Genomic DNA, 15,302 nt, shown 5'->3' with positions numbered 1-15,302 from the left:
CTTCTCTGCCATCTCAGGCTGATCAGCCAGATAAGACTCTTCGTTTTGCCAACAAAATGTTCCCAAATCGGCTCCCTGTTCACATTCCTCTGTCCCGTGGGGAGTCAACAAAACTAGTGTGTTCCTTTTGCTCGGCCTGTGACAGCAAACGCTCCCTTCCTCCTCCCAGTGTATCTTCTCCCTCCCTCCCTCCCTCCCTCCCTCCCTCTTTTACTCCTAGCCTTGGAGTCCGCTGAGAATCACTGTGGAATTCCAGAGGAATGTGCCGTTGAATTGAGCCATAAAACCGCCCGGGAAGAGTGGCTGTGATCTGTGTCTGTTCGAGTATGTGCTCCTGCCCTGGATCCAGCACTGTGCTGGCATGCATTCGCTTAAGTCAACCGGACATTGCTTAGGTGAAGGGGTGGGCAATGTGATCTTTTATTGTGGTTACTAATATTTTGCTATATTTTATATTGTGGGTAGTATGAGTATTATGTAAGACTTTTAGGATTTTTTTAGGATTATGTGAGCTTTTTAGGATTTTGATCAAACAATTAAATGTATCTTCTAAATACTAAAACTGCACACCGTTATACACATATATGTTTTCTCTAGCTAAAACTTTTAATTTGCCTTACGTCACTCTAAATGTTTGCACGTAGAAGGCCTGTGGGATGGCCTAGCAACAATACAAGCCCTATCTTACCTCCAACACCTTCTCCCAACCAGATAAGCAGCATAAAACCTTTCATCTTTAAGAGGAAATCAAGCCACACTCTCTTTTCAGATCTGAAAACATTCATATGTGTTTTTGTCCTTCTGCTGTTCGAAATTACTCAACGTTTTGTTATTGTCAGAGTGTTTAGCTGAGAAAAAAAAATTACAAAACAGAACAACCACCAAGAATCTGCTCCGGAATAAAGAACTCATCGCCCCCAGAGTCCAGACCTCAAAAGGTTTCACTGTGTTTGAGCTGAATTAGGTGAGGCAGAAAATTATCAGAAGTCTACAACCTGAACTTTAGAGGTGTGTAAATATCACCCTACAGATTTCTACAGAATAACTGGAAGCTGTAGTAAAGCGTGGTAACACTAAATTATGCATAGTGTATGATTATGATAGTAATGCTTGTTGTTCTATGCAATTTTATATTTACAGACTTTATATTAAAATAATACATTTTGCTGATAAATATTGGCATTTTATTGGCAATGAAGGGTAATTCAGAAAATGTATAATCAATAAAATCATTGAAATGCATTGAATTCATTTCCATATTACTTTGGTAGCTCTTTTCTAGTCCTATTCACGAGACCCCTCAGACGCTCTGTTCTTGTTAATTTTAGTACACAAGAGTGGGTTCTCTGTTACTGTGTGTAGTAAGATTAGGACTGAGGGATTTGCCTTGGAGATTATGCTCCAACAGATGTTCTAGAGCTATTGCTTATATTCACCCATGCATAAGCCATCAGTGTGTTGAGAGTCCTGCCAGCAGAAGACATGGATGAGCTTTCTGGTGGACTTCACATTGCTGTGCTGGAATTCACAGTTTGTTGGCACTGTTGCTTGGGTCAATGCAAGGAGCGTCTCTCCAAAGCCTCAACCCTTTAAATGCTGGTTATCTGCATCAAGATTGTGGTGGATTAATCTCTTGCTCAAAATGGGATGTTCTTCTTTTACAAAGTACATATCACATCCCTTTAGAAATACTAACGAGTAGTTTAATAATTTTATGGCCAAATCACATAAAAATGCAAATCTAAACACAATCATCTCTCCAAGATGCAACAACCGAAACATCACTAACAATGGCTGTGCGATTAGTACATTTCTAGATTCCATCTTACAAAAATTGGATTTCAGTCTGGAGAACAATAAGAACACTTGGAAGACACTGGACACTTATGCCATATTTAGATGTGCCCAATTGTTGCAACCAGGACATGAAGGCGTCAAAACAGTCCTGAGATGTACTTGTGTGTTGTCTAAACACATGCTGATTCACTCTGTGATGAATAGAGTTTGCTTCCTAGTGTGGGAAGAGACTTCTGCCACACAGAGATAAGTGACATTAATATTCATAAACCCTGCTGCTACTGCTAACACTGTTCTGCGGGAGGGTGATATGCAGGAAGGCGGTTAGATAGACCTGTCGGTGGACAGAATTCCTTGGTTTGTGGATGGAGATATTGGATAGCATGCAGGGCGTGCGTCATTATGTAAAACCACTGTCCTTCACACTGAGGATTGGGGAAGTGACTCAGCAGTGTAATTGCTTCTGCTGCTGCTTCTAAATTATTATATGCTTCGTATAGTGGCTGTGAACCTGTCTGCATGGAACTGGCACTCCTGGAATTTTTGACCATCCTTCAAACACTGTGCCCTCAAAACAAGGTGTGAAAATGTAATGCTTTGTAGCCACCAATGCAAAGTGTTGAGCTCCTTTTTAAGATGTATTCATAACTACCTACCTATTTAGTCCAAACCAGCATGGCATGTGTGAAATGTGATGCCAACCATAGTACAGACCAAACATATCCAAAATCTTGTCCAATTGAAAGAGGTGGTTATAGTACAGACCTGGTTTGTTTGCAATGTGGAAACACTTTTGTTGATGGTTCAGACTTTTGTACTAGTTATACTTTTCTATGGAAGACTAATAAAAACGTTTATCACGCAACACAATGGGCACAATGGATTACACTAACAATACCTAAATCTACTTTAAATGTAGATTAACCCTTATTTATTACTTGAAATAAAAGGTTATCTGTTACGTTCATTCTGCAGCGAGTCAAATATTGACAGGAAAGCAATATTCGGCACAATACCTAAAAAGGAGACTTGCTGTTTTTTGTTTGTTTTTTACATTTTTATTTAATGAAGCTGCTCAGTAAAAGGTAGTGTAAACTAAACTTTTCTGTACCGTATGTATATGCAGTTTAATAAAAACAGGAACCCTGATTTGACCTCTGGGTGTGAAAACACCCTTAATATTTAGATGTAACTTTTATTAACTAACTGCTGGGATTCTTTTTCTGAAGCTGCATTGAGTGCCTTGACAGACAATGCACAGTGTCCTTAAATTGTGGTCATATCACATATCAGTTTATCACCATTATTAAACAGTACCCCACTCTGTATGAAGTAGGTAATAGCAGTAAAGTGCTGACCACGCTGACACCTATGGTTGGCATTCTAACTGATGAGCTCTGTTTATAAGGATTTGTGTAATCTCCTGCTGAAATGACATACCAAGCTCAGGGAGATTAAACCCCCTAGACCAAACAATTAAAGGCATAAGGCATTGCTTATTCAGGCTGTAGAGTATGTGCTAGAATATAGGCTAGCAGCACTCCTGTCGCACTGGCTGGAAACTAACAGGCCATCATGCTGGGCTCTGTGACCTCGAAATAGATGTAATTAAGATGTCATCGATTTTTGAAGAGTAGTTGTGCTTGGGATTGTGACTGGAAATTGACTGGCTTGTTAGAGCTAAATTTGTGTGGGGCTTTTAGCACCATCCACTCGATGACAGTAAAAGGCGGTCTCTTAGAATGGTGTTTCTCTGACAGCTGCTCTAGCTTTGCACTGCGACGCACAGTAAGCTTTCAGTCGTGGTTGACCTCATCTCATACTTTTGGCTTCAGCCTTGGCCTCTGCTTTGGGCTTGGCTGGGGAGGAGCCACTTACACTGCAAGTGCTGATCTAGGATCAGATTTCAGCTATGTTTACGAGGTATGATTGATGATGGTGTCGCAAAATGTGATCCTGGATCTGTGGTCTGTTTTAGACGAGCTTTAAAATATGGAGGTTATGTGGGGATGCGCACGAAAGGCAGTGTAATGATTGTGTATTGGCTCAGTGATTGTGTGTACACTGAGGGAGTGGCAGGCATCAGTGACAGATGTTGCTACAGAAGGTGGGGGTGTGGGATGGGGTAAGTGACACATTTGATTGGGCTGTGACAACTCGCCCATTTCATGGTTTTGAAAAAGAAGATTCATTTTCCAAGCTGAGTCATGTGTACAGGGGCTGACTCGCCCTAATTTTATTACATATTTTTGGAGAACTGGGGGAAATTACATTTTGCAAAGTTCAAAGTATTGCTGCGCATTGGTTTGACTAACATTACAATTGATGGGCCAGTTTAGTGTTTGTGCCTGGTCGTCGACAGCCATGAATCAAGCACTGTTTGTTTCATTTAATTTCATTTCTCTTTGGTATAATTTACTAAAATAACTGAATCTAAAATGTCAGTTATTGACACTGATTACTGCAGACTGTCATTATGGAGTACTCACGTTTCATGATAGAGTAGGCCGCAAAACTGGTTAAATCTGCAGGCAGACTAAGTGTTGTAGACATAATGTTATTGAAGAAGCATATAATTAGTGTAAACCGTATCTTGATGAATAGTGACCTCATTGGAGACATGTTGCAATGACGAAAGTTCCAGATATAGCACAAGGTTAAGGCAAGATACACACAAGACCTGGCAGCAGCAGTAGTACATGTCTGTGTGTTGGTGTGGGTGGTGGGTGTCTCCATCTCCTGACCCAGGCCTGAACCCTTGTGTTCTGAATGCCTGCGCTTCCCGAGCAGAGCCTTCCGCTGTGAGATTTAAAGCAGGGCTGAATTTAGCAGCTGGTTAGCTGACAGGACAGCAGCGTGCAGGAAACCAGCCGCAGAACTTTGAATGACTGAGAGTGCAGATTCACTAAAACAATTAGACAGATTGCGTTACCAACTGAGCACATAGGAGGCTTAGCTGTTGCCTGCTAACTGTTTGGCTGTTGTTAAGGCTATAATACTTGAGCAATGTGATTAATGACAATCTTAAAGCAAAAACAAGATATGTTTGGTGTAGTTACAGGATCAAAATAGTACACTAATAAATTAATTTAATTAGTAGTTTAGTTTGTGCAAACTTCTTTTGAACTCTTGAATTAAATCAGCCAGAATGGGCTGAATTCTGACCCCTTACTAGAATCTCCCCTCTCCCCTGCCCTTTGCATACGTCACTCCTTGTGTCACTCAACGCTGTATAGATAACACTGTATAAATAAATATTATGTTTTTTTTCTTTTATTGCCGTCATCTTGGCAAAAATGCCAAAAATGTTAAGGAAGTCTGCCATATTTGTTTACAGCACCCTGTGAACACCTCTTACTTAATTAGCAGCTTGCATTCAGTGTGGATTTTCTTTCTGGCTCCTCTCCTCACACCCTGGCGCCGATGGTGATATGTTACTGGGTTGGTGAGCCTGCTCTCATGTTGCTCTGCCTTATTCTCAGTTCCTGTCTGCTACGAATGCTCCAAAATTAAACTGTAAACAAGGGCTTGATTTTACCTGGTAGTTTCTGTAGTGTCTGTGATAGCAGCTTTTAAATGCAGCTTTAATTTAGTCATTTAATTTAGCTGTACAACTTATATATCTAAAATACCAGCTTGCATTGCCAGACTTGCATTGCCTAATGAAACTATTACTGTGTTTCTAGTTGCTAAGACTGTTTCTAGTTGCTTTTACTGTTACTGTAAGTTTGAAGGAAGGTTAGTGGAAAGTTATGTACATTGGGTGTATAGATAGTGTATCGATTGTGCACAACATGCCATTGATTCTGCAGCAGTCTTTCTTAAAAATAAAGTCTGCCCTCTATTTGATATAATCTCAAAGGCCTCACTGGTATGTTGTTTTTTTTTCCCTCTCTCTCTTTCTACTCTGTTTGATGGTAATGGCTGCATTTCTACTAAATATTGAATCTCTGGCATGATGCAGCACCTTGTGACACTGAGTTAATGGAACAGACTGTTCTTAATGTGAATGAGTGTGTTCTCATTTTGCCTAAAAAAAATCATTTTGAGTGTACGTGGATGTGTTGTAGGAAGAATAGCATCTAACTTCCGAAAAACGACACAATGTAACTTTGGTGGAGAAACGTAAATCCTCTTTCAACAACTGCATAATGTTGCTTCTTGCTGCATAACACAAGGCATATTTGTATAAAATCCTTTAAAAGTACTCCTTTAAAAGTACTCGCAATTTATATTTACTGCAGTGGAGTAAAAATGAATTACACTCCTCACCTGTAGGGAGAGCCACAGATGTACCACAAAAAATATTTTTAGTGAAAATGTCTACAGTTAGCAGTTGTGGTCTTGTTTAGATTTTAGAGTGTGTTATCTTAAATTATATTTATTTAATTTGTCTCACTTTTCACACAGATTGGGTGTTAGCTTTTTTAAGTGTAATAGAGTTAGCTTTTTGTTGCTGTGACAGCTCCTCTTGGTTCCTTTTTACAAGGAAGTGGGGCAGTAATTGCTGTTGTGCTTGGACGTTTCCTCTTCTCTCCCTTGCTCTTAGAATGAGGAGGTGTCTAGTTCTGGAGTGGTCATCAGATGGTTCCGCTCTCACACCCTTTGAAATCTTGAAATGTAGTTCAGTTCTGCTTTGTAGTTCAGGGTGAAATGTGAGGGATACAGCTGAGTATTGAGTGTATGTAGGGGATTTTTGGTTCCTATTTCATCCTGTAGTGAAACATTTGTGAGTGAGTTAGCACAGCCTTCTTTTAACACATTCAGATGTTTGTTTAAAATTCGTATTGCCTCCTTTTCCAAAGCTAAACAAACCCTCCCTTCCTTAACTCCAGCTCGTAATTGCACAGGATGCAGTACTCCCAGCTGTGGAAGAACTACTGCTGTGTATGTGTGTGTGTGTGTGTGTGTGTGTGTGTGTGTGTGTGTGTTGGTGAGTGCGCGTGCTCCATCCTCGCCTGCAGATAGCTAAAATTCCCTTTTATGGCATTGAAGGGCTTTTCAAACAGGAAATGACGTCACGCCACGCTGTGGCAGAGCAGGAGCTGCATCTACTGTGCAGCATTCCTCACCGCATGAGTCGCCACTTGTCGGGAACAAAATCCTGACGCTCAAGTCATCTCATCCCAAACCAAAATATCAAGGAAACTTTTAAAGAGCATGTGATTGTGTTAAGATGTTATTACATCTACAGTTAGAGGGGGTGATACCACCAAAAATAATATAATTACACTCATGTTTGCTATATTAAATGATAGTTGAAAAAAGACTTGTTGTCATGCTGGCAAGGATCCTTGCTGAACCCCCTCAGTTATGTTTAAGATATGTTTGATGTTGGTTATAAACCAATTTTAGGAACTATAATTTAGATAATAGGGAAATCTGAAAAATCTTTTTTAAAAATGCATAATTAGAGTAAACAAACCAGTGGCAACAAATGTTTATTTTATTTTTTTTGCTTAAAGGGCAAGGTTCAGTTTACAACGCAGTGGGTTTTGTACGAGTACGGTACAACAATTTTTTTGTTTTTATAATTTTATTTAGAATTTTTTCCATTTTCTCCCCAATTTACACAGCCAATTACCCAACCCATTCATTAGGACTCCCCCTGTCACTAGTAATGCCCCAACAAACCAGGAGGGTAAAGACTAGCACATACTTCCTCTGATACATGTGAAGTCAGTCACCGCCTCTATTCGAGCTGCTGCTGATGCAGAATTGCTGAGTAGCATCACAGCGCGCTTGAAAAAAAATGCAGCGGCTTGGTTCTGGTACATCAGCTTACAGACGCCCTGTGCTGCAGACATCACCCTAGGAGTGATGTGGGGAGAGAGCGCCATCTACCCACCCGGAGGGAGCAGGGCCAATTTTGCTCCCTTGGAGCACCGGCAGCTTGATGGGGTTGCATGAGCTGGGGTTCGAACCTGCGACCTCCTGCTCATAGTGGCAGCGCTTTAGATTACTGGACCACTCTGCGCCACAACGAGATTTCTTTTTGTTTAATTTGACTTGTATAGGTTGCATTTTGGTCCATCAGTCCCATATATCACCCCCTGGGGCAGTTAATTCAGCTTGTTTTGTGTTAGTTAAGCATTAAAGTGTAGAAGGTTTCATTATGTATACACATGCACACAGAATTGCAGATGCATCCAATATACCACAATATTGTGGTATATTTTTATAGGTTTATAATATTTTTGGGGGCAATACATTTTTTTCCAGAAATAACTTTAATAAACAAAATATGTCATTTAATTTAATGCCATTTTATGCCACTGGTGTAATGATTACATAATAGCATGTCCTCATATAACCATGTCCAAGTGTTGAATGACAAGGCAATAATGTAATTATTGTGACAGTCTTAAATTAAGTGACAGGTGTTGGCGACTTGTGGTGTTAGCTTTTTTTTTTCTAATTTCTAATTTACTTGCACGCTCTGCCTGCTGCATCAGACATTTAGTGACAGTAGAATGAGAGGGAGGAATGAAGGAACAGCTATATCAGCAAACTGCTTTTACTTTCAAGCCGAGGCCAGTTTCACTTGGTGCAGTGTGCACAATCAGTAATTATAACAGAAGCTATAGTGATTTTATCACTAGTAGGTAGTCATACAGAAGTATAAAAACTTTAATTTGTGGGGGGTGAGGTTGGAATACTGTAGCTGATGAAAAATCAGGCCTTATTATGATTCTGAAAAAAAAATACCCTGAACTCAAGTGCAGAAATCTCTTACTGTAACAGTTAATAGCAAAGGAATAGTCCTTAGGGGTTGACTGATAAATTTGTTCCTATATTTGTCTTTTTAAACATAATTGCAATATGTGCGTCTTTAATGCCAAAGTCGCTAACGGAAGCTCTCCTGGATTGTCCAAAATATGCAAGAAGTATTAAGTGCAGACAAATCAGAGCTTCAGTATATCACTATCCTGCCCACAGGGCTGATGGTTGGTTGAAATCTGTACCATGTTTACAGTTGAAACAATCAGTGTCTTTGTTTTGGTTTCTCCGTGTGCGAGAGGCACAGGTAAATGAGATGCACAGTGACCTCTGTGGAGAAGTAAAGACAAGCTGCGGTTGATTTTGCATATTCATGCAAATGAAAATGGAAATATTATTTAATTTTAATATTATGATAATAATATTAATATTATGATAATAATTACTGTATTTATATTTGTGGACTACTTGCATGTCTAAGGATATTGCAGTCTTTGTATGGAAGCCTGTGTTTCAGGAAATAGTACAGACATGTAGTAGCAGTATGTGAAATGTATTATATGTGTGTATATATTGTAAGTATGTGGGAAATAAATCAGCAGCTCTGTGGGTGTCTACTGTTCTGTAAGCAGGTAGCCTCTATTATAGCTTCTACTGAAATTTCAGTAAAGTTTTAAAACAGCAGGAAGAAGTCATGCAGTGTTGAAATTGCTCTTTTACATCCTGAAGTTACTTTAATCCATGAAATGTGTTCTATTCTATTTGTGAATTGGCTTGAAATAGGCTTAATGTCATATGACTGGCTGCTAGTCGTCTTCTTACTTTGCTGAGAAGGAAGTATCAGAGTGTTGGCTCCTAGTGGTATAAATCAGACTTGGCGAAGTGTCTGAATGCTCTGTATCAGTCGTATCAGTTACACACTAATGTTAATGATGACTCTTTCAAGCTGCCAAGGCTCAATAACTGATCTTCAGCTTCTGCATTCGTTTTTTTTCTTTCTTACACCAATTAGTTGCTTGAGTCTTGTTTCGTGGCCTTGTCTACATCCACTATATTAATAACATGCATTTCTGTGTATTCCCCAGTTAATGAATCAACTTTAACACACTGTTTTATTGGACATGCACGTGTGTTAGAATGTCAAAGGCAGTAATTTGAGGAGGCGGAATGTAGTTCATGACAAGCTTGTTGATAAAGTTGATTGGTATGAGAGATGTGATGAGTTAAACCTGCCCTTTTGCCCTTACAGATACATTAGAAGACCCCAGACAGCCACATCCCTCTGGGTGGCCCACTCCCATCTGTAGAAGATTCCATCAGGTACTGTTTACATTTTTGGATGTGCTGTTTGGGATAAAAATCAGTTGACCGTGTCATAATAGGACTGCATTTAATGTAAACATTTTATTTTCAAAGATTTGTATTCTATGTTACTGTGGTCCACTTATTTATTATGCTGCAATTCTCTATTAATATTAGGGCTGATAAATTGTTGGTATTTTTATGTCAATAGTTTTCTCACTGTGTGTGTGTTTCTTTACTCTACCGTTAAAACATATTACCTTGTGTGTGTGTGTGGTTATTTAACAAAAAATAAATAAATACTAGATAAAAACTCCAGGTAAAACTGTCACCATCTCAGCTGTATTGTTTTTAAGATTCCATTTCAGCTGTTGTGTGACTGTGTGATTTGTGTATTTCCTCTGAAGGCATAATAGGCACTGTCGAGACCCGTTTCTTAAGCTCTCTTGCAAACAGCTGTGTCAGAAAAAATGTTGCCCAAGGCAGCCTTTTAGCGTAACATCACAATTAGTATGCCTTTCACAGCTTGTGCTTTTTTGAACATGCTGGAACTCTAACAAAGCCTCACATTACTAAGCTAGTTTTTAACTTTTCCTACTTGGATGTTTGTATCCATGCAAAGTTGTTTTTTGCTTTCCACTTTGATACACTTCAGTGACCTCACTGTGATATTTTTATACACATCTCCACTGTCTCACTAGATGTTCACACAACACCAACTACCCTTACGTCACAGCACCACATGGCATTCTGCATGTAGCGCTACTCACGTTTTACAGCAGGACCCTGCCTCGTAAATACCACAGCTAAAGGGGCCAGGTTATGGTTTAGGGTGGGTCCAAGACAATAATATGCTCAGATTTTAGGCCATTTTCACATCTCAATTTTAAAAGAAGCATTCAAGTAAAAAGTGTTGAACATTATTTCCCCCCCCAATAGTATTTAATTACTCTAATTTGCGCGTTTGCTGACACAGACATGCAAATGTACAGCTTCCTGTAAGTTCTTGTAAAGCAGTATTGTCCGTAAAATAGGACTGTGTGGAGCAGATATAAGTGAACCATTTGGCACCGTGACTGATGCCAGGCATTGGGTTAGTGGGGTAAAATCCCCCAGCTTTGAGCAGTGAAACTGTGTCTGTCTCTATTCACTATTTTTGGGCAGTTGTAGGTGTTCATCCGACACACTAATGCAATCAAATCTTTACAGCAGTGCTCAAATATGTAGTAGAAAAGTAGTAGAAAGCCTTCCCTGCACAAAATACACAGTTACTTAAACAAAAGCAGGTTAAACTCAGAAAAGGGTGCCCGGCACTAAGGAAAGACCTAAGACCCAACACCCCCAGTAGTGTGTATAGATTTTAGTACAATATTGTAATAGTACATATTAATAAGAGCCTTAACATATATACATTTGGCTTCATGCTAGACATCTAACATCTATGTACTGTACGCGACAGGCATGGCGTATCTCTCCATATCTGCATGTTAACACCTCTGCTGACAGTCAGTTTGTAGGTAGATAGAATGTGCTTTTCTGAATGTCAGGTTTTGCTATCAAATACCACCAAAGAGTGCTATATGTGGTTTGTGTTATTCATGAAGTGGCACATGCCATTATATGCCATTTGTGGACATTGTAATGTCTGGTTAGTTATTAAGAACAGAACACGTAGCTGCCACGTCAATGCGAGCCTTCGGCAGGTTCTGAGAGATATTTACTTTTTTTACTGTAATATATGCAGGATTTACAGTGCATAATGTTTGCACTTTGTTCAGGGTCCCTCATATGCTGCATTGAGCAAATGCAGAGTAACATGGCTGTGTACATGAAACCAACGTGCTCACACACATTGTTAGCCCCCCAAAAAAGAAAAGGGAAAAAAAGGTGATAACCACTTGCAAAGCTGAGCGGAAACCTACACAAGCATTGGTCATGCTTGCTATTCTCTTTACTTGATTTTTGTGTAGTCTGAAAGGGGGGGGATTTTCATAGGAAGGATAGCTGGGTTGTGTAGAGCTTCGGTCACTGACCCTGGAATCGGGTTCTTCCGGCCTACACAAGGGCAAAATGTGGTCTATTTTTGTTCTGGCTTAATCAGAACCCAGACTGACTGCTTTTATAGTTGCATAGTTTTGTGTTAGTCATCAGTTTCAATTCTTTTTCTGTTACTTATTTTGGAGCATGTTTATGCTGCTCACTTCAACTTAATCTAATGGGGTCAACCAATGACTGTAAGAAAGCATGGACAGACAACACATTTCTCAAAAGTGAGGTCACTATCGATCTAGCACCTCTAGTGGCTGATGGACAGTATGATGTGTAGTTCTTCTTATCTCCATATATTTCAGTGGCAACAAAATACCTTTTTTCCTCTAATTTATCTCCTTTAAACTTTATTTTAATCTTCAAGAACTCCAATATGTTATTCTGAGAGTTTGTTTTTCCTGTGCTAATAATGGCACATTTTTTCTTTTCCATCAGAAGTCTGCTGTATCAAAAAGGCAGGTTATACCTAGGAATGAAGGGATTGACAGCCTTGGCAGAAACACCTCGGCCAGCAAATTTTCTGTTGGGAATTTTCTGGTCACCAAATGTGACTAATTTTGTGATAAAATACATAAACTGCACTTTTGCTGTTGAAACATTACGCTTAACTGATGAAGCTGGATAGACAAGAAACATTGCGTTAGCGGGACAAACATAGGTCAGAGAGTCTTGCTCCACCTTTAGTTTCTACTGTGCAGACTCTGCTTGCAAAATTGACAACATGGTGAATAACTTTGGCTTTTTTAGATTTTTTTTGAAAACGTAATGGAATGATAAACTGCGAAAAATATCCTTTTAATTTTCTTACATTTTTGTTTGTGAGAGGCATGCAGCCTGGTTGTCAGAGGAACCCCAGCATAGGAATGCACTTTAGTGTGAAAATGGGGGAACCCAACATTAAAATGTCCAAGACAATAAACGATGTGTTGGGCAGTCCCCTCTCTTTCACTGCCCAGGCAGTAACACACTTAATACCATTATACTGCCTGCCTTTGTTGTTAGAACACACAGTTAATCACTCTGTTGCTTTATAAATCTCAGCCTCAAATGTCCCAACAATGGCCTGTTTCAGCACACAGTCATTTCTGTTGACTGTCAGTCTGTTCTGCTCTGAGACTTACGTTAATAGAGCTCCTTGTCTTTTTCTCATTTCCTACACTGGCCATCTCCAAAAACGGATGCCTGGCTGCAATGACTTCTGTGGCTTTTCACCGCTATAATGACCCTCTTGAAGCAGTAATGTGCCTTCCAATTAACATAGGGGTTGCTTATCTTCAGATTTAATTAACCCTGATGCTGAACTTAATTTTGTAACCAGTTTTGCTGTGTAGAAATGCAGTGCAGCTGGTAAGCTCTTACTTTATGATTTAATAATCTTTATTAGACCAAAAGAGAATTATCTTTGGAAAAGCAATGTCCGCTTGTTCTGGTTGACAAAATATATAACATCAGATATAATCCCACCATAAAACCACCATAGAGCAGTAAATCACTAAATATTGTGCCAACTATTTTTTAAATTGATTCTTAATCATTCAATAATCTATACACTTTCAGTCTGGCAATTACAAATGTTGAACTGCTCTAAATCTGCAAGAGTTAGCTTTAGCTTAGTTGGTAGCATAACAATCTGCTCACCACAGAACATGCTTAAAAGGCAGGCTTTCTAAAATTGGATTTTTTTTTTGTTCCCGTGGCTCTAAACTACTGCTAAGCTAGTCCTAGATACAGATACACTAAGTATCTGAAAGCCCAGTGCAGCTGCTATTGTCTTCTTATCTGTTGACACCAGTGTGGGTGACAGAGCAAAGTCAAGCAGCTAGTGTTGGAGTGACAGGAAATCTAATTGCAACAAGTTCTGTTGTGTTTTGACTTGTTACGGCCAGACTCTGTTGGGCTTAGATAAGTTAGCTAGCTAGAAACTGATGTGTTTTGGCTCAACACCACAGCACAGACCATGTTCCAGCTAACTGAGGCTTAGATTAAACAGGTTTTGGGACTAAAGCCTCATAGCTGGGAGCATAACGTCAAGTAAGTGGTGATTTTCAAACTGGTTCATTCAGGTTTACTTACAGGAGCATCTGAGCCTCCACTACTAGACTCTGCAACAGCTTCATCCACCAGGCAGTCAGACTTCTCAACGCACAGAGACAGAACTGAACCCCATACCACCCACCACTCACACAAAACTGAACTGAACACCCCCACCCCCCCCTTTTACTCACACAAAGACTGAACTTCACCCACCCACACACACACACACCCAGTAAGCACACAGAGGCTGACATGACTTTATTCCTATCAGCAATATTTGCTGCACTCTAAAAAAACTATAAACTATCTACCTCGGTAACTGCTGTGATTATATATGTCCTAAATGTTACAGTATGTCACACATCTCTGCACCTTATCCTCATCAAACACTCTATTATACCGTATCGGTACTGCACTGTCCTGCCTTTAAATTGTCTCGTATTTTGTATTTATTGTATTTATTGTTATTTAGTGTTATAATTTTACGTTGCACTGTCGTCACTCCTGCACTTTATGTTGTCTATTACTTGTTGTTCTATGTTGCACCATGGTTCAGGAGGAACGTAATTTCATTACACTGTGTACCTGTACTCAGATGTAATGACAATAAAAGCCTCTTGACTCTTGACTTACTTTCCCTTTTCATAGAGTTCAGCCTGTTGCTAAACTGGCAACTACAGTGGGCTCTTTTATTCTTTCATGTTTTTGCTGATATTTTGGCTGTGTACTGGTCAGACACGAAACAGATATGTGACAAAACAGAGATCATAGTTTTTAAATGCTATCATACACAGTATTAAATCTATACTGGTCCTGCCTACAAACCCTTTTATTTATTTTTTGTTTTTTTGCTGTTTGAGGAGACAACTTTGATGATTTTAAAAATTTAAAGAATGCATACATGAAAACATCCCTGTTACTGAGATATATAATTCTTAAAGGAGCCAGAATAGTTCCTCATTCGCATTCTATTAGACATTTTCATTTCTGAACCATTAGCATGTGCTACTTGGCTTGTCTTGTACATTTGCAGTTTCAAAGTGTTTGTGTTCAGTGAGTGTGAAGCACCTTTTTCTCTGCAGCTCCTATTAAAGAATTTAGTTGTAAAGGGGTTGTCATGAGTCTGCCATGAAGTCTGCCCTTTCATCCAACCCCCCCTAAATTTAGAGACAGTAGAGCTGGAATGACGGCCGGAATGCCACCCTCCACAGAACCTGTGCCAACAGTTGAGAGAGTGGGAGAGGGAGGGATGGGGAGAGAAGTAGAGGGTGATAGAGAAAGGGGCACCCATGGGAAGACCACAACAATGCTAACTGTGGGAATCAGGCCGAATCTTCAGCCTTTTTCAACATGCCAAATCATTCAGTGTGTTGCTGTTCTCAAACACACCACAAAGCAGC

General features: G+C 39.6%; 1 protein-coding gene across 4 annotated transcripts in view; it reads left to right on the top strand.

Moving 5' to 3' along the window:
* Positions 1 to 15,302, top strand: part of tln1 (talin 1) — an 86,946-nt gene that overhangs the window by 11,877 nt on the left and 59,767 nt on the right. For all 4 annotated transcript variants that reach the window (XM_007255290.4, XM_022681254.2, XM_049469011.1 and 1 more), the window contains exon 2: positions 9,767 to 9,837. The gene's annotated coding sequence lies outside the window, so the exon portion shown is untranslated. The remainder of the gene's footprint in view (positions 1 to 9,766; positions 9,838 to 15,302) is intronic.

The sequence above is a fragment of the Astyanax mexicanus genome, chromosome 20 (genome assembly GCF_023375975.1).
Source record: "Astyanax mexicanus isolate ESR-SI-001 chromosome 20, AstMex3_surface, whole genome shotgun sequence".
Taxonomy (NCBI): domain Eukaryota; kingdom Metazoa; phylum Chordata; class Actinopteri; order Characiformes; family Acestrorhamphidae; genus Astyanax; species Astyanax mexicanus.
Note: the sequence above shows the minus strand (reverse complement) of the source record. Positions and strands in the feature narration are given on the sequence as shown.